This window comes from Patella vulgata, chromosome 7 (genome assembly GCF_932274485.2).
Source record: "Patella vulgata chromosome 7, xgPatVulg1.2, whole genome shotgun sequence".
In the NCBI taxonomy this organism is placed as follows: Eukaryota; Metazoa; Mollusca; class Gastropoda; family Patellidae; genus Patella; species Patella vulgata.
In genome coordinates this window covers 68,694,039-68,718,005 of record NC_065885.2, presented here as the reverse complement: position 1 = coordinate 68,718,005, position 23,967 = coordinate 68,694,039, and the positions used below count along the sequence as shown (strand labels likewise).

Genomic DNA, 23,967 nt, shown 5'->3' with positions numbered 1-23,967 from the left:
TCGATTAAAACCATGATTTCAATCGTAGCTCGAATCATGATAGTGGGAATCTAGTATTAATATTTATTCGACATCCTCTGCTGACTATAAAAAAATGAGACTGAACCAATCACGTATAATCTTCTCTAAATAATTTCATGAGCCTCTTTAAATCCGATTAAATGGATCGTTAATCTTTACCTGTTTACGTCACCTTTACCGTGGATTAAGCCGTTGTCCGAAAAATGCAAATGACGAACAATGGTAGGATGCCCCACCATAAATAAATATCTCCAAATAGCTCGACAATTACACCACAATATTTATATGTATACCAATCCTTAAATATGTTTCGCACATTTATAGTCACTAAATAAACGGCCTTGTACTTAATAAGCTATGACCATTTAACCATCCATGAATAATAGACTGAAAAATGGTTCCGAGTGTCGTCCATAACATCCATTCATTTTTTAGCAAAAAATAGGTTACGTGCCCTTGTTTTGAAATTAGTGTTTAACCAGTTTACCGACCATTCTCCGTCATATTGACTAGCGCCGGGATAATCAGGACTACCTTTTTACGAAACATGACAGAAAGCTGGAGTAAGAAACTGAATTTAGAAACACGCACGGTAGGCAACTCGGCAAATGTTTTAAGAACCTTATAAAAGTTAAATGAAACTACTGCTAGTATCATGTTCTTGCCTAAACCGAGTGTTTCGTAGATATTCGACTAAACCAAAAGATGCCGCTCCTAACGGTAAAGTTAATGATTAAGCAATTTAAAAAATAAATCGATCGTAATTTCTGAAGCTGTTGTAATAACCAAAAAGCTAAATATTACTGCTATCCAGAATCGCCAACAACATATTTTTTACGTCTGTAATAATTGATAGATGTGTAGAGAATTTCACGTGCGATGGCTATTTATAGACTAGCGTGACTAGCACGTACTAGCGAGTGCGTGACTAGCCAGACATCATTTCGAGACAAGCCACTGAATCGTACCATCTTTTAGTAGAAAAATCTTTCGGCACATGGGGCACCCTAACAACGGCCTTAATTTGGTCGTTATCTGACAGACTGTCAACCAATCATATTCCGAACAAATACAATCGATCAACTGTCACGTTATATACCGTTTATTATCACTGTCCGCCAGAAAATGATTTGGATCCCATTTCTCGCGCGTTTTTTTTTTCTTCGGAAAAATAAAGCATTTTGAGAAAAGTATCATTTCTGAACAATTGTTTAGTTTTTAAAAAATCTGTATAAAAATGAGAAGAGTAGTGTTACTCAAGTCTGTATGTAGCGATGATTTCTGAACGTTCTGTGATTTATCTTGACGCAAACATAAACCCATTTATGTAAACATATATCACACGTGTCATCTGAAAGATTTCCTAAAAATAGTCGAATTATGGACACTGACCATTGAAAATAATCATATCATAAGGATATCTGCATTAAAAAATAATATCATAAAAACATCTGCTTCAAATTGAAGCCAATAGATTTACTCAAGCAATTTTAGCGATGCTATTTGAACAATCCAGAAATCTGAGTTAACACATTCAGAAAATGTGCCTTATCTTAACGTTGTGCAAATTAATATTAACCCGTTTATATTAACATCCGGGCTGTGTGTAGTCTGAAAGGGGTCCTCCAAGTCCAATTATTCGCTATAACATTGACAATACGGGTAGTACAGGACAATGAAAATAATCATGGATTGCCACAAGTAAAAACTTATTTAAAAAATAAATAATTTGTGGCCATTAATCAGTTTTTCAGCATACGAACTGTTTGAAGGAGTTAATGCAGCATCATGGGTCTTCTGTCAGACGTGGAGAGAGGGTGACCCTAACCGGTCGCCACACCCTACGTATGACCCATGCATCTTTTTTTACTACATCTCTTTGTAGCTTTGTGATCGTCTAGAATTTGTCTCTAGCTGTCTTTGCTTCTGCTTCACTTTGTGTATTTACTTCTTAATGTTTTCTTAAGACGTTTGTCTTACCAGGAATTCACCTTTTTTTAATTGTCTATCTGTCTGTGTTTTCCTGAGTATGATGTCTTGTCCGTGTATTTGTTTTTGTGTAAATTTTGTGTGGTGCAGTCCCCCTGCACTTACTATTATATATCATAGCTGCTTAAAATTACATATGGATACAATGTTTAGTAGAATAAAATCATTCTCTCAAACCTCATTCAGCTAGAACCGTTGGGCGAATCTGCTGATAGAAACTATTAAACTATTACATCTTTCCCCTTCTGGAATCAAGCTGTTGTTTTGACGTTCAGTTATCTAATTGGTCAAATATGATGTAAATAATTACAGAGATTGGACAAACTAAACCAAATGATACAATAGGTAAATTTTCAGTCACATGTTTTTTTACACAATCTATCCTTGAACTAAGACCCTCTTTCTTGTTATTCTCACACTATTCTCACAATACATATATTGTTTAAACCATCTTATATCTCTATTCCTTGTCTATAAATTTAAAAACAATGTCGCAACGACGATATTACAATAGTAAATCTCTTACTTAATATCTTCCATAATATTCGAAATTAAAAACACAAATTGGCCAATTTCAATCAATATAAATGCTGTTATATTACCGTGAAAATATAGGCTCCAAATATCCAATATTTAAGACATAATTAACATTTTTATAATCAGTACGCGAGTCGCTTATTCTTTGGGTTCGGAGCCATTTTGTAATGAACAAATAAAACATATCCTACAACAAAATGTGGAAGTAATAATTAAGGGCTGATCCACAGACGATAAAACAATATTTAAAGAAAACCACCTGTAGATGAACTAATCAGGCGTAATCGGCTCCAGTTCAATTTGAACTGTTCACGTATTTTACCCAACATAATGGATGAGAAATTGCACTACTTTTGTTTACAAATTGAATACAAATCACTTTACATAGATTCATATTACATTAATATCTGCTTTTACAACCATTTTCGTCTATTTCAAGTTTTAAAAAAAAGAAAAAAATAGAGCCATATGCCCTTTAAATTTGAAATTTTAACAGTTTAAGCCCCGTTGTTGAATAATGACCACTGTTTTTCTTTCTATAAGGGCAATACGATTTATCCAAATCCACCCAAAACCAACCCAATTCTACCCAATACCACCCCAATATCACCACATACTACCCAATACTACAACATAAGGATTCAAAATGTGCATATTACCTAAATCTTAATTTTTTCATAACAAATTTTAATTAAAAATTAGAGCTATTTTATATTTTAGAAATGTTTGTTCGATTCAATAAGTCTTCAGATTATCATATTATTAAGTTTTTATAAATTAAAAACAATACTGTTACGTTAAAAACTGTACAAGAATACTACAGGGTGTAGGTTAAAAACAGTACAAGAATAGTACAGGGTGTAGGTTAAAAACAGTACAAGAATACTACAAGGGGATAATGTTATCAGTAACCACACGAGGAGATTGTTAAATTTATTCTAACCTTATTGTAGGTGCGAATCGAATCAGTGGGGTGATCTTGTCCATTATTGTGTTCTTGCTTTAACACATTTAAATGCTTGGTTTAGTGAAACTAATTTAATTGTTCGAATGCATTGATAATCAATATTGACAAGTAATTCCTTGGAGTCGACATGTTTCTATAGGCGCGCGAATCAAATCTATTTATTTAGAATAAAAGTCCTTTCTTATGTAATGTCCATATTTCTTGTACAAAATACAACAAAGATGCAATGCGATTTGAAGTAGTAGTTCCATGTGGTCTGGAAAACACGACACCTGTTCCTGACACATCTTCGTTAGCCCGGTCGGTGTAGTAATAGATGACGTGTCTAGAGGTTTAACGCGTGTACGTGGAATCACAGGGTCTGTCATTGAGTCTAGTGGTGCGGGTTTGATTCCCCGCTTGTATGTGACATGGAACGGGTACGCCTGATCAACCTCGTGTGTTTTTCTCCGGTTTCCTTCCACAGCTGAAGACCTGTATTATATGTTAGTTTCTATCGAGTGGATATCAATTTGGAATTCATCAGAGATTCCTGAATCGATGTACACGCCAGGATTTTCAAACGTTGGTTTGATTTCAGACTCGGCCGATTATTATATTAGAATATTAAATGCTAGCATTAATTTTATACCTATAATTTGTAGACATCCAGAATATGGGTGCATTTTGATTTACTTTGAAAAGATTGATGACAGTCACATGGGCACTGTGAGACAGAGAAACAGAATTAACGTCACTCATCACGATGGTCATCTCGGAATTAACATACGATGGTACATTTTTGTATTCAAAATAATTTCCTTGTCAGTGGTACCAGAAGGAGGGACCGGAACGGGGCTGCGTATAGTCGTTCGGGTGGGACGAAAAACGAGATCCCGTGTACACTTTAAACATCACTTTAAATTTCCCTCGTAGCACACTGTATGGCGTATGCCTATATCCATTAGCCCAGTCGGAGCAGAACAAGGGCGTTAAACATCATTTCATAACATATCATTTCACATTGAATAACCGCAGCGAGAAGATATCGGACCATACCCCTTGGTCAAGTATAAGCTCGGGGTCGAAACCACACCACCTGACTCAATAACAGGCCTTATGGTTTAAAGCGCACGGATAAAACGCACAGCTTAGGCTCTCATCTGCCTAAAGTCTAGCTCACAACTCGTCGTAAGGACTATCACTGGTAATCTACACCCTTCCTTCTCATCTGCCTAAAGTCTAGCTCACAACTCGTCGTAAGGACTATCACTGGTAATCTACACCCTTCCTTCTCATCTGCCTAAAGTCTAGCTCACAACTCGTCGTAAGGACTATCACTGGTAATCTACACCCTTCCTTCTCATCTGCGTAAAGTCTAGCTCACAACTCGTCGTAAGGACTATCACTGGTAATCTACGGGGGAAATTTGAATAAGCCCGTGCGCGAGACCATTCTGATTAAAATACAAATCTATATTTCGTTTCGTTTTTTTTTAACTTTCGATTGCCGACACTACATGGAGATCTGACCGGTTATAGTGGATGGTCGCACCAGGGATCGTACGAGCGACTTTTGACTCTATGACGTGAGACATTGATTAATCAATCAGCGTTGACGTTTCTAGTAGTTCACCCACAGTTCCGTAACAGATGGTTTCATTGGCTAATCCCTCACATCATCCAGAACGCCTGTTAAATAACAACTCTTCCAGATCTTAGTGTAGTGCAGACCAAAAAAAAAGAAAGAAATTTTGAACTTTAAATAAGGAATGGAAATAAGATGTGTGTTTTAATCAGATTGGTTTGTTGCGGCTGGTCTGCGAGCTACCAAACCCTACGACCCGTGCGTGTCAAACCCTACGACCCGTGCGTGTCAAACCCTACGACCCGTGCGTGTCAAACCCTACGACCCGTGCGTGTCAAACCACACGTACGTCGGGTTGTAAATGAAATGAAATGGGGTTTAACGTCCTACTGTTCTGCTCCTATACTGGGCTAATGAAGACGGGCATACGCCATACAGTGTGCTATGACGGAAATTTTGCCCGGGCAGCGGCACTATCGCCTACTCTTATATCGAATTCCAACTGCCAAGAGATCTTTTACGTGAATTCCAATGTTTACACGGGACCTCGGTTTTTCGTCTCACCCGAAGGACTAAACAGCTGTCCTTGTCAGGCCCTCCGTCCTGCATCTCTGACAAGGATAAATTACGTCGGAAAATCGGGATGAACTTTCTCGGCTAATTCAGGGATCGAACACCCGACCTCCAGGCTAGCGAGCCAGAGCCTTACCCACCTAGCCACCGTGACTCCACGTCGGGTTGTAAGCTAAGCTTAAGAAAAATATTCCGTGTTTGTTGGCACTATTTAATACACCCGCAGAAAGTAAACAAAACAGGTCCAAGTGACATTTTCACAATCTTTCTTAATAGATACACGACGGGCTCGTTTCTTGTACATAAATCTACTTTGAGTGGCCATTTCATTAGACAAGAACGATGTATTTTATCGCTAGCTGATTACGGTTAGTACGTTTTATACCTCTTTGTTTTGGTTAAAAGACAATCAGTTGTCAATTTAATTAAGTTTGGTGTATTGATTGAGATCTCCGTAGTCTGTATCTGTCTAGGTCCGTTGATCCAGGCAATGTTGAGTTGTAATTGATCCAGGCAATGTTGAGTTGTAATTGATCCAGGCAATGTTGAGTTGTAATTGATCCAGGCAGTATTGAGTTGTAATTGATCCAGACAATGTTGAGTTGTAATTGATCCAGCGATGAAAATATAAATATCAAGGATAGGTTGCATGTGTGTAACGCCTAACCTACAACCCACCGTAACATTATCAGGGATATGATGTCTAACACTTAGCCTACCACCCACCGTACGTGCTGCTACAAGGTTTTATCCTACTTTTAATCTGGTATTACTTCAACATGTCCGTGCTCCTTAAAATTATTGATATATATATAAATTAATAGGATGCTGTTGTGACGTGTAATTTATTTACTCTGTGATTTAAACACCTGTACTATATAGACCAGAAAACCGAGGATGTCGTCATCGCAGCCATCTTGAAATTGGAACGTCATATAGTAAACACAGTCGGTTACTTGAGGAACACAGTGTTACCCACGGAAACCCAAAGTCACACTAAGGTTGCCCTTACCCGAAGTCTCCCCAAGTATAATCTTTAAGAGAAATAAAGCAGATAACCCGAAGTCACCCTTACCCGAAGTATCCCTTTCTGACGCCAGGTGTTTGGGTTAGGGTCGGAGAAGAGGAGGAGTGCTGAAATTCACTAACATGATCTTTAGAGAAATAAGGTAGATAACCCACATTTGGCTTTATTTTAAGAGCGTCGCCCCAAGAAGACGAAGAACAAGAAGATAAATAGTTACTCTTGTTTCTGGTTAAGATCATTTGAAACAAAATCTCTGATAACAAATTTACAGTAACTTTGTATTTTGTAAAAGAAAGGCTTTAATGGTATGCCACTACTGATCAACTCAATCCAATATTTCATTTCATTTCGTACGCCCGTCTTCATTAGCTCAGTTGGAACAGAACAATAGGACGTTAAAAACCATTTCATTTAATTTCATTTCCATCAACCGTTAGTTGTTAATATCAACTACAGACACTGCTACTTAGTTGTCACCCTCACCCCTACATCAATTGGGTAACACGATTGTAAAACGATCTCGGTCATCACTGGGGTACTAGGGTAAATCCCTGGAGAAATTGTTAGTGAGCCAACGCCATAATAGCTTCTACAGGTAAGACATATCTTCCAGCAACTAAAGTCACTGTTCCGTGTCACCTGCTGCATCCAGCACCGCTGACAAGGGGAAAATGATTAAAAGGGCTCTGTGAAGTTTCAAGACTATCGGCGATAAGCAACAATGGCTTTGATACCACGAGGTATGTTATCCATCACCGTGTAATTGTCGGTCTCTACAAACATTTGTTAATTAGAGGTGTTTTAATTCCACAAACAGGACGTTATTAATAAACATATCCGAGACTTCTTCATCACAATTAATTGACTGTAATATAAAACGTAAGTCAGCCGAGTATATGGAAGAATGTATTTTAACATGCCTGTCACTCACGCGACAGCGGAATCAACACACTGCAATAATTACCCATTCAATTCGAAATTGCTAAATATAAAATTATCGAGCGTAACTATTTTATGTGCATAATAAATTTGATTGAATAGTGGCAGCTGTTATATTATTCATAATTTAAAAATTATTATTTGTTTTTTTAGCTATATTATGTATTATGACTAAATGACAATCAATATGTTATAATACGCCGAGCCACAGTAGCTCGGTGAGTAAGATGTTGACTTGCTAACATGGAGGGTCTCGTGTTCGACCACTGTTGTTGACCAAGTGGTGCAGGACGGAGGGCCTACCGTGGTTCCCGCTTGTCAGTGGTGCAGGACGGGGGGTCAGACAAGATATAGTGACTAGAAAAGTTCAGATGGAAAGAACAACTTAGGTCACGTGTACATATTTGCGTGCATCTTAAAAAGCTCTTGGCGGTTGGAATTCGATATAAGAGTAGGTCGTAGTACAGCTGTTCGGACAAAGTTTCACTAATAGCACACTGCATGGCGTATTTTCGTCTTGATTACCCCCATTTTCATTAGGCCCGTCGGAGTAAAACAGTAGAACTTTAAGCCCATTTTATTTCATTCTGATACAAATAAACAGAACATGAATGGAGTATAACTTCCTACACCTTTGATCCGTTCCAGGCCCACCACCGGTCTTTAAAGAAAGAAAACCTTAAGGTGACAATGTACGTGATGGTCAATGTGCGTGATGGTCAATGTGCGTGATGGTCAATGTACGTGATGGTCAATGTGCGTGATGGTCAATGATCACTTTCTTTATTTTCCCAGGATAAAAAATCAGACTTTAAATATGTAAATACAGATATCAGTCTAGGCCATTTCAGAACTTTAATTTTATTTCAAGAGAGAGAGGGTTAACGGCCACTCGACGCAAACTAGGTCATTTTAGGAATAACATATGGTTTAATCTTATTTCAATAACTTGTTTGCATGTAGGGGTCTTTAGCAGTGGAAGGAACCTAGACTCGGTGACAGACGTAATGATCCAGCGTGCACGCATTAGATAACCAGGCCACCCCCGGACAACAGAGAAGTAATACAGAATATAGCTGGTCTTATGATGATCGATTTGAATAATCGTTATTCGACTTTTATTATGCCCGACTGTCTTTTGTTTACTTTTATTTGGTATGGCAGACTTTATTCGACTTGTATATGCCATTACAGTCTTTATTTGCTTTTCATATGGCATGACTGAGTTTTTTTAAAACCTTTATTTGGTATGGCAGACTATGGTTGCTTTTTATATTGTATGACAGTCTTTATATGTCTTGTATAAGGTATATGATAAATATTTTACTTTGAAACTGATTTTTGGTGATTTTAATTTTTTTACAACAGAAAGGGTCGGGCGTCATGGTAAATACGAGGTTATTTACCCATTGTAATGTATTTATATGTTACTAGCCATAAACTGAAATTAGTTTTACCTTTTTTTCATTATTATCCATTATTTGCACGTTGTATAACACATTGAGAGAGAGAGAGAGAGAGAGAGAGTGAGAGAGAGAGAGAGACGGGGGCGGAGGGGCGGTAGGGTACGCACGATATTAAATTTCGGGACTAACATATGGTTCAATGTTATTAATTCGCTTGCGCGTAGGGGTATTTAACAGTGGGAGGAAACCAGAGGACACGGAGAAAACCCACGAGGTTTACTCAATGCCAGACTTTATGATACAACGCGCCTTCGCTAACCATTCGTCCATCACCCCCCCCCCCCCCCCAAACCAATAACAAAATGATTATCAAATCCAGATGAGAACCTCAGGTTGTAGTACATTGACCCAAACATCAAGTCAAAGCTAATTATGAAATTGGACATAGCGAATTATACGATCGGTATATTTGTCATTTGGGGACTAAAATTTATGCTATATCGTTATGTGAATAATCAGTTTGTGTGAAAGTGAACTCGAAAACTCACAACAAAGTAGTAAGACTCTGAACCAAACCGTCGATTCGACATCGATGATAATCTCAGATTATTCGCATTTTTGACTAAAAATATAAAAAGTTAGCAGTAGTCTTCATGCCCATAAGTCCATCATTCTGGTGTTGACATGCTTATTAAATACAAGCCTAATGTTAGTCTGTCCGACATATATGAGTAGATCTTTGAAACATGGGACTCTGACCAGGATGTTCTGTTGTTCTGTCCTGGTATGGGCAGGTGGAATGTCCCGGATTTTAATCCTGGTGTAGGTTGTGAATAATATCCCGGTGTTCTATCCCGGTATTGTCAAGGGCAACCCTTCAGATCTTCAAGCCCGGTCCATGATTAATTAATTCGTCATTACTCTGATAATTATGGGATTAATAGGGAAGCGAAGGCATGACTATCATTATAGATTATAGGCCTTATCTCACCCCTTCCTGATTATGTATCTCGCTTTTTATTTTATTTCATATTCTGTAATTGTACAGTATAATTGTACTGTCGCTGCTGGGGTCATATATCACAAGTTATATCTGTCGCTGCTGGGGTCATATATCACAAGTTATATCTGTCGCTGCTGGGGTCATATATCACAAGTTATATCTGTATTTTAACTCTAAGTTATTCTGCAATATATCAACCAGCAATATTTGTCAGTTTAAAGGTTTATATTTCTTTAAAAACATACATCAATAACATATGCAGTATATACGCTGATGCCGCATAATGTTCGTCTTATTCTCCTAACAAAATCAATCCATCAATCTTAAAAAACAAACTGTAGCATATAAAACATTGGTTCTGGATAGAAAATAAAATCACATATCAGCAACAGAATCTGCAGTACATAAAAGTTTAAAATGATGCTATCTATTAAGTATTAACGGCACAGTTCTTCTTAACCTCTGATAAAAAATAAAACAAATCATCCATCTTTGTAAAGTCTAAGAGATTTTTGTCGGGTTTTAAACTATTAGCCTTGTTACGGTGTTCATTACGATGAAAAAGAATTAAGAGATTTTATTCTATTATACTGGTTAAAGAAAATCCAACAGCTTCCATCAGATTCTAACCTGTTTTATACCGATCATTTTTGCATTGTTTAACCTGAATAAAAATCGAAGCGATTCCAACATATTGTAAAATATCATAACTCATTTCAACATATGGTAACATATATTTTAAACGGAGCCTTTTTGCTCCGTTAAACCTGACCAGTAATCGAACATATTTTAAAAGTTTATAACAGTTTTTAAATGGATCCGTTTTACGATGTTTAACTGGATGCAGTGTTGTCTTAACTTGGCACCTGGACACATTCGTTCATGGGGTTTAACGTCTGCTTCCACCCTGGGTGATATCTCATACAAGCACCTTGACAAGAATCAAGAAAATTTGTATACTGTAGAAATGAATCATTGAAGACGCATTGTATACGATTTAGATAAAGAGCTGGCAGTTTTTACTATAATAGTTTAAAAATAGATAATGTAAAATGAAAATATTGAAAATTTCATTCAAATGACTTTATTTATGGCGAAGTTATGATGGTTTGAAGATGCAGCGTAGATTGATTATTATCGTAGCTACGGTGCGTGTAACCAAGACTTATGCTCGATTATCAATTTTATCGTTTTTTTTCTTTATTTATTTATTAATTTTTTTTTAATCTCGCTGGTGTTTAAATCCATTTAAATCTCGGTTATCCGATGATCTAGCGAGTTAATTATAGGATTGTCATGTGAATAAATGTCTAAATAATAATTTATACAACATTTGAAGCCAGAATAAATACCTGAAATATGTAGATTTAGATCTTACATAATATATCTTTAAAATCAAATCAACAGAGAGCAAAAGTCGCAGGTGTTATCTTTCAGATCGAAGTTCTTCTCCCACTTACATTAAGCCTCCACAATAAAATAATTGTCGATTAAAATAATTGTTGATGTTATCCAATTCTTTAAAAGCCAACATTATTATTGTTGTTGTAAAAATAATACAGTGACAAAACTAATCAGATATATCCATTTTACTTGTAATATGTAAGGTTGTGACATTTCTGTAGAAGCCGACCTGTATGCAAGCAAGCACTAAAATATTCCTAGCATTTAATCATAGAAAGGATTATTTCACTTAGCTACACGGAAGTTTACCGGCACTAAATTTCAAAAGATGTAATGCCGTATGTTGTGATACCGTTATTGGCGTGGGCTTGTTTTATTTAACTACATCTGAGAACTCAAACAGTATTTATCACGGATGTTAATGAATAGTCTATAAACTTCCTTTTTCATTTATTTTATTTTTTTTTTTCAAGCATATGGGAGTCACAGTGGCTCGGCGATTAAAGCGCTAGCTCGCTGAGTCCGGAGATTCCGGGATTATTGGGGTAAAAACGGAGAGGTATGGCGGAGGGTCGATATATCGTGTAGACATAGGCGTGCATGTAAAACAGCCCTTAGCAGTTGCAATTCGAAAAGCACTAGACGGAAACCCCGCTCTCCAGGGGAAGTTTAATTCCCTAATAGTATACTGCGTGGAGTATACACGTCTTCATTAACTTTATTTAAATTCTATTTCACTTCAACCCTTAGTTGATCAACTACATCTAAATTAAATTTCGTTTAAATCGAAATAAATTTATATCCCTACCGCGAGTTGGTAATTTGTGTAGACCGCCTTCATTAACAGCAAGACGTTAAATCAGATTTCTGTTCAAAGATGATCAACTAAATCTAAGATCATTATAACAAATTCACAAAAAACTAAATTCGTTTAAATCCAAATAAAATTATATCCCTACCGCGAGTTGGTAATTTGTGTTGACCGCCTTCATTAAATAAAGATGTTAAATCATATTTCTGTTCAAAGATGACCATCTACATCGTTTAAATAAAAATACAATTTTATCCTAACAACCAATTATTAATTAAAACGTCAAATCAAATTAAAATTTGATTCTAGCAACAAAGTGTTAATTAAAGCACGATATTGATACAGTTAATTATAACAGAAAAACATAAAAACACCTGAAAAAAATAAAATATACAAACGTATCAAACCTGTTGTTTTAAAACAAATAAAAATAAGAATTTAAATGAACCTACCTGTCCGTATGATTTACTATCCTTCAAACAAGAATTGTACCTGAAGCTAGTCAGTCGCTGCTGAGAGTACGAACAACATGCGCGTTGTGTCGAGACTAGCTTGTATAGGGGAGAGTGGAGAGAGCGAGAAACACGACTCTTCAATAAAATCGATACATATATATATCCTGCCTCGCACCACAAACACATCACAAAATTCTCTCTTCCTACAAAAATTCTTATTTTTCTTCAATGACGACTTTGACTATCAGCAGACAAAATAGACCAAACATTTAAATTGCGTCCTGTTTGTCGATATCAAACTTGAATCAAGGTTTTAATTAGCACGTAATTAATGTCTTGTACAACTTGAAAACGCTAGCATTTCCCACGGTAAAGATAACAGAAGCAGTCAGATTTGTTATGTATCATGTAGGTAGAATTTAAAAAAGAAGAATGAAATTCAATAAGAAAAGTCTCCCATTTGTCAAATTATAGTTATGATAGAAGACACACACGCGCTTTATTAGTTTTTATTGTTTTTATAAAGATTATTTTTCTCTCGTTTTAGGAAAGGGAACATATTCTACACAATTAAACTCTATACTATCTGAAAGGTTTTTTGTTCAAAAGCTTAATGATTATCTGAAACTTTAAAAATATTATCAGGGAGTGACGTCATAGACCAAATTAGAACAATATAAGACATCAAAGGATATTTTTTTTTATTTTCTCAATAAATTTAAAAGCGGTTTTTGCCAGTTGGTAGGTATTCTTAATTCTCAACTTTTATTGAGCCACGGTGGCTAAGTGAGTAAGATGCGGGTTCCCTCCCGGTGTTGGCCGAGTAAGTTCATGGAAAACAGAGGTCCCTTGTACACATTGGCGTGCACGTAAAAGATCCTTTGGCAGTTGGAATTCGATAAAAGAGTAGGCCGTAGCGCCGATGTCCGGTCAAACTTTCCCCTATAGCGCACTGTATGGCGTATGCCCGTCTTCATTAGCCCAGTCGTAGGAGAACGCCGAATGGTTAGCACGCGCGCGCTGTATCATACGGCCTGTCATTGAGTCAACTGGCGTGGTTTCGAATCCCCGGTTGAACGTGACAAGGAGTAGGGTCGCCTGTCCAACCTCGTGGGTTTTATCTGGGTCCTCCGGTTTCCTCCGACTGCTAAAGACCCCTACGCGCAAGCGAATTATTGAAAGAAAATTAAACCATATGTTAGTCCCGAAATGACCTAGTTTGTGTCGAGTGGACGTTAAACCCCATCGCTCTCTCTCTCTCTCTCTCTCTCTCTCTCTCTCTCGTAGGAGAACATTAGGACGTTAAACCCTATTTCATTTTATTTAGATTCCGAGTATCATAGATTCATGAGACTTAAGAGAGTTTAATGTCAACTTATCTTATTTAGGTTATTTAGGTTATTTTATATACATATATATATATTTAGGTTATTTTATATATATATATATATATATATATATATATATATATATATATATATATAGGTTATTTTATATATATATATATTTGCGATTGGCATATTTGCGTGCGTACGTGCCATTTGTTTTATTTGAATAGTTATTTATATTTATTTAGTAGCAGGCCTCTTCTCTCCATTAATACTAATAAGTTTACTTATTGACTATATTTTAATGTGTTATAGGTTAATTTACTATATTGTAATGTTATTTTAATATGTTGTATTGTGTTATTTTATTATATCGTAATGTGTTCTATGTTATTTTACGTAATTGTAATGGGGGTTTGATGGCCGAATGGTTAGCACGTCAACTGGCGTGGTTTCGAATCCCTGGTTGTACGTGACAAGGAGTAGGGTTGCCTGTTCAACCTCGTGGGTTTTCTCCGGGTCCTCCGATTTTTTCCAAATACTAAAGACCCCTACGCGGAAGCGAATTGTTCCGAGTGGACGTTAAACCCCATTTCTCTCTCTCCTCTAATTGTAATGTATTATTTTACTATATTGTAATGTGTTATTTTACTATAGTGTAATGTGTTATTTTACAATATTTTAATGTGTTATTTTACTATAGTGTAATGTTTTATTTTACTATATTGTAATATGTTATTTTACTTTATAGTAATATTTTATTTTACACTATTGTAATGTCTTATTTTACTATATTGTAAAGTGTTGCTATGTCATCACGGGATATGTTTCAGGTTTAGCATTAGCCGCAAGAAACCGGTTGAAAATCGTATACAGGAACAATAGAGTCTACACTAGTGTGCGATCTGCCACGGTGGCGAACACACACAAGTAATGCATAAGTCTCTCGTACGGGTTCGTTAAAATCTCCCCAGAGTAGGGTCCCGAAATGACCTAGTTTGTGTCAAGTGGACGTTAACCCCGTCTCCCTCTACTGAGCCAATAACTGATAAAACATATATCACGTGGGAAATATATCACGTAAATAGCCTACTGAACAGTTTATTTTAAGCTGGTGTATAATATTTGAAATATCAACCCAAATAAATATTGACAGGAATACACCCGCGATTCGCTACAACAGCATATACCATGCAAGCCTGGCGAGGTATTTGTTACACGATTGAGAAGTTCCATGGCGAACATTAAGCTGAATGTCCAGTACAGTCACAATAATTCATCTTAAATTGGATTAATTCTCGGCAAGTTATACTGACATTAGCAAATATTTCATGAACATTAAAGGCGTCTTTGTTGAAAGATATGTTTCCTCCCTCCCACTCTCTCTCAGTTCAAGGACAACATAACTAATCATGAAACGTTCTGAAACGTTCTAGGCCAGGTTCCGAAAAGATGGGGAAAACAAAATATTGTGCACTCTCAAAAGTGTATGGAAACCGGAAACTATACTTAAACTAATATTATAAGGTATTATTGTTCAATGGTATCGGGCACGAAATTTTAAATTTATGTGAATTACTATGCAAGGGTATGGAAGACATGAATGTGTATAGTCGGTCGGATGGGACGAAATACGAGGTCCCGTGTACACATTAGCGTTCACATAGAAGAAGCCTTGACAATTGGAATTCGGTATATAAGAAGTGCGTAGTCATGGAGAAATTTCTCTAATAGCACAATGTATGGTGTATGTCCGTCTTCATTAGACCAGTCGGTAGGACGTTAAACCCTATTTCAGTTATATCATTGTTGCCAAGAAACAAGAATCTTTACAACTGTTCAATTCCTTCGATCAGCGTGACCCGAACCACGCAAAACAACTAATTTTATTGGAATTGTGATCAAAGATTGAAGCCGAATGTTTCATAAATTCAGTCTGTCTTCCAAACAAAAGGTAAACATTACGATATTTTATTCAGTATTATTTAATTAAATTCTTTTGTTTTAGATGTTTTTGTGTTAGGCTACATCTGGTTATAGATCACGTGGTCTGTCCTTGAATCAAGTGGTGTGGTTTCGATCCCAAGGACCAAAAATCGGTGGCGATTCCGACCTCCCCAACCCCTCCCCATCTAAAGCTTCTATATAATACTCCTAAAGTAACCTGGCTAGTGTCGCGTGGACGTTGTTTTCATTTGAACCCACGATTTGCACATGCGCCTGGTTTTCTTATTGAACGGTTTACCAAAAACAAGACTATGTTACCAGTAGTAAGCGATTGCTCAGTGGAGGGGGGGGGGGCGATTGCTCAAGGTAAAATAATTTTATACTAAAAGATTCGCCTTGTAGTCCCGTTTTCATTAACACAGTCGGTTTAGTACAGTAGGACGTGAATGCCCATTTCATTTCATTTGATTTCGCCTTGTAGCTAAAAGGAAGACATACAATGGAATGAATGATGTGTTATGTTAAACACAGATGTTCCATCACGAGTAAATAAATCGTATCCTCCTGGTTTACATGGAGTCGATACGAAGTCAATTACACGGTAAATATATCATTGTATACATATCGACAGAAATGGTCGTCGTTTTACATTAATATCACTAAACCGGAAGTGTTTGTGAAACGTGACTCAAATGGTGTTAATGGGACGTATACTAACAGATGTCTTCGTATTCATCTCTTGTTTACAGGTTTTTTTCTAGTCTGGTGGCCCAGTGAATCAAACATGGATCAGGAGGCCACGTGATCGCTCCCAGTGTTGTTTTCCGATTGCCAGTGGTATTGGACCGAGGGCCTGACACGGAACCAATGTCTAGTCGTTCGAAAAGGACGAAACATGAAGTTCCGTTTCCTTGTTGTGTCTTCTTGGTTTTATTTCTATAAAAAAAATCCGGTGACCGTGATTTATATTTTCCGGACATTGTCAAATCAACGATTTAAATAGTATCCAAACTAAATGTGTACCACACTGAATCAATTTTCCTGAATCACAACCTGATTAATTTAACTGAATGATATTTTGTTGTCTTTAATATATTTCTTATATATTTTCAACACCAGTCAACCAGGACCGGGATAATTTTAGACTCATCACTTGGTAAAGAGATGACAGATTCAAACAGAATAAACAGCGATGGTTATATGTTTAATCCATGAATTATCCTTTAGGTATTTTATATCCGACAGGAGAACCATCGCACCAGTGGAAACCATTACTATAAATGACATAAACGTATCAGCAATGGTTCCAGATCGCTAGCGATGACAAGTTATTCATCGCTTCTTTCTAGTTCTTGCTACCAGCTGCATTTTATCAATTGACTGTCAGTCATCAATGAAGAAAAGATCTGTGCCCACCGTCTTCTGTCAACCTCATCTTATTATTTACAACGGGGATATTTTGTCTTCAATTGGTGCAAATCACTTTGCTCCTCGTCTATATGCATACGAGAATGGCCATCTTGACATATATATTTCGTGTAGTTGTATCTAGCTGCATACGATAATATGATTATGTACATAACTCTACCTCTGTTGATGTCTCCAATAATTGCTTTGTCCATTATACATGTTTAAAACATGCTAGTCCATTGCAACATGCTAATATTCTGACTATTGAACTAATCGACCATATAATCCCATTAAAACTCCTAATTCCAATGGTATATGTCGATTGAATACGCCTCGTGCTATATCGTTTTACTCATCTGTCACTGTACTTAATATGCAAACAGCAGCGAATATAAGATTACGACGCTAGACAAAACGTTAAGCTACCTAAAATTGTTTTTACATTCATTTAAAGATTGTACTTTTAACATACATGATGCTATATTATTCAACTATATTATTCAATTGAACTTTTAGATTTGTATTCACCATTGCTCAATTGCTTCACAGCATGTTGTGGTTTTTTCTTCATCGATTTAATTCATACCTTCAGAAGAGGGGGGGGGGGTTGCACGTGCGCACTGCGCGCTGTATCATAAGGCCTGTCAGTGACAAGGAGTAGGGTCGTCTGTCCAACCTCGTGGGTTTTCTCTGGGTTTTCCGGTTTCCTCGCACTTCTAAAGACCCCTAGGCGCAAGCGAATTATTGAAATAAAATTAAACCATATGTTAGTCCCGAAATGACCTAGTTTGTGTCGAGTGGACGTTAAACCCCATCTCTCTCTCTCTGAATCATGGCAATGTGAGATTTGTGCCAAAATGAGCAATACATTATGATGGTTTCATGTACCATCATACATGATGGTAGGGTATGGTTAGTTTTCCTGTATTTGATTATTCCAAGGTTTATCAAAATAACCTCAGTACATAATAATATATACTGATATTTGTGATTGTTGTTTGTGTGTTTGTTTGTCAGTCTGTCCAAAGTTGGCGGCTTCACTGGGGCTGTCCCGGGGTTGAAATTTGGTGTATAGGGGAAGCTCAGACCGGGGATTAACATATGCCAGGTGGCGATGGACTACAACTTTCGGTTTCGGAGTTACGCTACTTCCGGTCTATGGGTATACCCTGGTTAACCACTAGTATAACTATATTTTACGTTGGAATGCGCTTGTTACCCAATCCCATTTACAGAGACCGAATAAAACAGTGCTTATATAAACAATATATAAATTAGTTTTATAACTGACCTAATTAACGTACGCGTGTTGCATCAGCGTTAGATAAATTCCTTAAAAACTATTTGAGATCTATTTAGATATAGAATGTAAGATATTCCAACAATGCTATTTTAATTTTAGAGGTACTGGTATCAATACACTCAAATTGAATTTAACAACTAATGACGCAAAACACTTAAAATTGCTCATGTAACATCAGACTAAAATAATTGTAATTTCCGTTCTGTTCATCTGCCACTATGTTTAATATTATAGTCTACAAAAAATATAAAATTCCCACAGATACAATTGGAACCAAACTCCATTGTTACCATCAAGTTTTGGTATTAACTTCAGAGAGAAAGATCAATGGAGACAAACTAGGTCATTTCTGGACTAACACATCGGTCAGTTTTATTTCAATAATACGCTTGTCTATATAGGGGTATTTAGGAGGGGGTGGGGTGGCGGAGAATTCGGAGAAAACCCACATTGTTGGACATGTGACCCCACTCCTTGCCCCATAGCCTTCAAACTTGGGGTCGAAACCAAGTCACGTGACTAATTGACAGATCTTGTGATCTAAAGTGCAAGTGTAAGACCACTCGACCACTTACAGTCCCACACCCCCATCAAAAGAAGCAGACATTAAGAACATCAGTTGTTTACATTCTCTTAATTGCTACATTTTAAGACATGTTCTACATGTTGTCTGTAATGAGTTTTAGGGGAAATAAAATTAAAATTAAACCCAGACAGTTTGTGATTGCATTATTAAAAAGAAGACAATTTGCTCTAATAAAGCCTTGATAATGTCTGTTTTTGTAATCATCTTGTTTTAAAAGTCGATCATTATCCAGCTCAAGTTTTCATCAAGAGCATTTAAAACCTATATTGAATACATAAATATTAAGAGTTCCCATCTAATGAACCAATTATAGCTATATTTACACCATCAGCAGACTTGTCAACACAGCGCCATCTATCTGTGATAAAGGTAGTCCTAATTTATATGGGGATCACGTGGCTAAGTGGGTAAAACGCTGGCTCGCTAGCCTGGAGGTCGGGTGTTCGATCCCTGCATTGGCCGAGAAAGTTCATCCCGTTTTTCCGGCGTGGTTTCCCCTTGTCAGTGATGCAGGACGGAGGGCCTGACAAGGACAGCTGTCTAGTCGTTCGGATGGGACGAAAAACCGAGGTCCTGTGTACATATTGGCGTGCACGTGAAAGACCCCTTGGCAGTTGGAATTCGATATAAGAGTAGGCCGTAGCGCCGCTGCCCGGGCAAAATTTCCCTCATAGCAATGGCGTATGCCCGTCTTCATTAGCCCAGGTTAGGAGCAGAACAGTAAGACGTTAAACCACATTTCATTTCATTTCCTAATTTATATACATTTGACCAATTTCATCACATACCCACTAAGTTAATTATAGATCTGCTCCTTCTTGTATTTATGTGGCTTAATCACAAACAACAAAATTTTTCTATAAGAAAATGACCTGACGGGACAGTTATTATTATTATTCATCATCTATAGCGCTTCATTATATCCGGGGATATTTCTAGGGGTTAGAAATGTCACAGTCAGTAGTAATATTTCAACAAATGTTGGGTTGGTAGGCTAGTCTAGCATAGGGTGGGAACAGATAGGCGAGGCAGAGAAAACGTCATCTCCATTTCCAATAGATGCTATTGTACCGTTAGAGATATAACCGGGTAATCTGGTTTCCTTTCACTGCTAAAAACACCCATGTGCATGCGAAACATTGCAATAAAAGTTGTACTATATTATTATGCTGTTCCCGAAATGGAATAGTGTGTGCAACATAATCATGTTTGCCTTTGAAATTGATTGCAATGAATAAAGATGTGTTTCAACATCCTCAATGGTAGTAACCGGTGACGATATAGATTCCCCAATGGCGACTTCTTTAACGATTATAATTATTATATCAAGTAGTAAGGTATTGTTTTGTCCGTGGAGACGATCATGTACTTGGGAAATCTGAAGATCTGCGATATTGTCGATTAACTAGGGTCATTAAAATATAGATATCGGTGTGATGTTAAATGCTAAACATCTGTCGTTTTTTGTACAGTATTTGACTTTCATATTACAGCCCCTACAGCGCCATCTTGATAAACAGAAAGCGATCCGTACTCAAACCCTTTTCACCACCTCGGTAAATACGTACCCATACCCACGAACCGCCAGCGATTTGGTGATCCGTACCCCTACGTCCAACAAGTCCTTGAACTTTGACATACTGAAATAGTCATGTTCCATTTCAGATCACCATTAAGCCCCGACACACCGAGGTCACCATTAAGCTCTAACACACTGAGATCACCATTAAGCTCCAACAAACTGAGATCATCATTAAGCCCCAACACACTGAGATCACCATTAAGCCCTAACAAACTGAGATCACCATTAAGTCCCGACACACCATCCAATCCAACCCAAACCCGGCATTAATCATTTTCACTCTAAAAGTGGAAATACATTGTTTACACTCCAAGCCAAGGCCGGCATATAGCATTTTTACTCTGAAAGTAGCAATACTTTGTACATAGACCAATCCAAGACCGATATTTAGGACTTTTACCCTGCAAGTGGTAATACATTGTGCATAGACCAACCCAAGACTGGCATTAAGCATTTGCACTCTGAGAGTGGTAATACATTGTGCATAGTGCAAGCCAAGACTGGCATTAAACATTTGCACTCTGAAAGTGGTAATACATTGTGCATAGTGCAAGCCAAGACTGGCATTAAGCATTTGCACTCTGAAAGTGGTAATACATAGGACCGTCGTTCGACGCTGACGTTAAGCGCCATTAACCAACTAACTTTAATTGATCTCAGCATACTGAGAGGCTATTACATAATCAAACCTAATATTGTCCTTTAATATAAACAGACACAACGTTGCATTATGTAAGAGTCAAATCTGCTAATTGGTTTTTTTTTTTGGGGGGGGGGGTCGAGATCAACTTATGAAATGGAATGGGGTTTAACGCCCTACAGTACAGTTATGTTCCGATTTGGCTACTGAAGACGGGCGTACGACTACATTCCAAATAACAAATTTCAAGAGTTCATTTACGTTCACGATGATGTGTACACGGGACTTTGTTTTTCGTCCCATCGAACGAGTTCTCTTTTGCCAGGCCCTCCGCCCTGCACCAGTGACAAGTGGAAACCACGCCGGAAAATCCCGACGAACGTCCTACGCAATAACAAGACAGGGATCGAACACCTGTTCGCCAAGAGAGCGAGACAATCTCTTACACACACCGTGGCTCCTTGCAAGACAGTCGACACTAAAGTTGTAGTCACCAAAGGGAAATCTTAATGAAACCAGCTAGCGAGAGCCTTACAATAGCCTCATTATTTATCAGTCATTCATTCTTACAAAACATGTCATCAAAATAACTCTAATGTATTCTTTTTCATTGTTGAAATGTTAATGTTTTCATAGGCACGTGTTTCGGCCTCGTGCTCATCTGCGAATGGCTAAATCTGAAACCGTACAGACAGTAATTCAGTTTGGAGAGTGGTCGGGTTAAATCTATATATAAATATACATACGACAAACAAATTCTGAACGTGGGCTGCCTGTTAAAACTATCATACACACAAACAAACTGTTTACAGCTAACTCCCCGTGAGAACATGGAGGAGGACAGAGATTTCTACTGGAGGAAGTAAAGATAGAAACACTACTCATATCACACACACGCCGTTAAAAAACTACTTGTGATAAAACAGAGAGAGAGAGAGAGAGAGAGACCTCAAATTTTGTATGAAATTCTAATTTGAACATCCACTGTGTTGCCTCAGCACAGTATCTGTGTAATGTTTAACGCCCACTTGACATAAACTAGATCATTTCGGGACTAATATATGGTTCAATGGTATCCCAATAATTCGCTTGCGCGTAGGGTCTAGCAGTGGGAGGAAACCCAAGGACGACGAGCAAACCAATGAGAATGGACAGACGGCCCTACTCCTTGTCACGTACAAGCGGGGAATCGAACCACACCACTTGACTCAATGACAGACCTTACGATACAACGCGTGGGCGTTAACTATTCTTTAACCCTACCCCGCCCCTTAAAACCTTATGAACATGGCTTTCTGGTCTGGCAGTTGGATTTAACACGTGGACCAACAGACATGATATATAAACCGGAAGAGCTAATAAGACCATCTATTGCTGGCCTGTCATTTATAAAAATGAAATTCCGTTCAGATGTATTGTATAACCCGGAAGATCTAATGATTAATCATAATTAGGATGTCGGGGTTTCATTTTATTCTCTATGATCACCAATTCAAAATACTACAACATGTCGTTTTCTCAACAAACTTATGGAGCAACAATTACTAATGTATTTTGGCAACGTTTCAAAGAGTAGTCTCTCAACGCTACGTACGGCATAGGTCTGTCTTAAACGGAACTATGGTATTTCTTTTCATTAATCAAAAACAAATAAAGTTAAGAATATTGTTTTCTTGACACACTAATGGAAGAAAAACTAATTTATTTTGGTGGGGGCGGGGTCTAACGCTGGTCCGCTAACCTCTCGATCTCGGGTTCACTCGTGGTGTTAGCCGAGAAAATCCTCGGGATTGTCCGACGCAGTTTCCCCTTTGTCAATGGAGCAGGAAAGGTTGGGGCTGACAGTGTTTAGTCGTTGGAATGGGAAGAACCACCGAGGTCCCACGCACACAATGGCGTGCACATTAATTACCCTTAGCATTCGGATTTTAAAATAAAGTGTAGACAAGGCAAAACATCCTTCATAGCACATTGTATAGCGCATGTCTATCTTTATTAGCCAGATCTAACATTAAACAGTGTAATTAGTTAAGATATATAATCTATGAATGAATGCTTCTATTACCAGTGTTGTGTGACAACATCTAACAGCAGTTCAAACACAGATCGTGTTGATACATTGATATATCTATAGCTGTAGATGAAATAAACCAGTATCAGACTAATATAAATTAGATTTCCTCGTAAAATATTGTAATTAAACGGATCATTGTTGGTAATTAGGTCTTTAGTTATGTAACAACAACATCATTAGTTACTGTTCCGGGATCACGTTATAGAAGAGCCTATACTCATGACGTCACTTCCAGTTTAGGGCCCATTGACGATGTTTTTGAGGTTCTCAGCCTACAATGCGACGCGTTTTTGACTCTATAAATCTAATGTGAAAAGAACACCGTCTGTCTACCTTGTATCATTGATTGACCGGAAACGAATTTTCATAGAATAAATAAATTCAAAATAACAAAGCCAG

General features: G+C 37.4%; 1 protein-coding gene across 2 annotated transcripts in view; it reads right to left on the bottom strand.

The window, feature by feature from the left end:
- The window catches only part of LOC126827696 (cholecystokinin receptor), a 91,692-nt gene extending 78,838 nt beyond the window's left edge, over positions 1 to 12,854 (bottom strand). For both annotated transcript variants that reach the window (XM_050557154.2, XM_050557156.2), the window contains exon 1: positions 12,696 to 12,854. The gene's annotated coding sequence lies outside the window, so the exon portion shown is untranslated. The remainder of the gene's footprint in view (positions 1 to 12,695) is intronic.
- Positions 12,855 to 23,967: the final 11,113 nt, after the last annotated feature.